The 810-nt window shown below is 36.7% G+C and overlaps 1 protein-coding gene across 1 annotated transcript in view; it reads left to right on the top strand.

Moving 5' to 3' along the window:
• appa (amyloid beta (A4) precursor protein a) overlaps positions 1–810 on the top strand; it is a gene marked incomplete in the record, with an annotated part of 45,582 nt that overhangs the window by 29,792 nt on the left and 14,980 nt on the right.

The following is an 810-nucleotide window of genomic DNA, read 5'->3' on the forward strand; positions in this document are numbered from 1 at the left end:
TTTTTCAGGACCACTGCTCCAAGGTCAAGGTCACAAATCAAGGTCAACATTAAAGCAAGGTCTTTGCACGTCTAGTCCATAACCTCTGACTCGCTCAAGCTAATTCAATGAAACTTGCTTAATCACTAAACTGAGTGTTCTGTAAGCTTTTCATTACGACTGCTCCAAGGTCAAGGTCACAAATTAAGGTCAAATTTAAAACAAGGTTTTTGTTTGTTTAGACTGTAATTTTTAATCCGCTCAAAACATTTTAACAAAACTCGATACATTTAAAAAAAGTTCAAGACCAAAACAACTGGACTTTATTTGTAACAGAAGACAAATTAAATGAAACATGATACACCTATGCATCATCAGTAGATGGAATGTCCCATACAGCTTTCAGTACCACTGCTCCGAGGTCAAGGTCATAAATCAAGGTCAAGTTTAAAGCAAGGTGTTTGGTTCTCTATAACTTGTAATCCACTCAAGACATTTGAACAAAACTATACACATTTGTACCACCACTACACAGGGTGTCATGTAATCTTTTCATCATGCCACTCTAACTTCAAGGTCACAAATCAATGTCAAAAGTTAAAACAAGGTCTTTGCTTATCCTGTCCATTATTCTGACCCACTCAAGATAATTAAATGAAACTTGATGCACATATGTCATCACTTGACAGTGTCCCATACAGTTTTCAGTACCACTGCTCCAAGTTCAAGGTCACAAATCAAGGTCAACGTTAAAAACATATCTATGCTTGTCCGGTCCATAACGTCTGATCCGCTCAAAATAATTCAATGAAACTTGATACATGTCCCATA

The sequence above is a fragment of the Nematolebias whitei genome, chromosome 23 (genome assembly GCF_014905685.2).
Source record: "Nematolebias whitei isolate Nwh7 chromosome 23, NemWhi1, whole genome shotgun sequence".
NCBI lineage: Eukaryota > Metazoa > Chordata > Actinopteri > Cyprinodontiformes > Rivulidae > Nematolebias > Nematolebias whitei.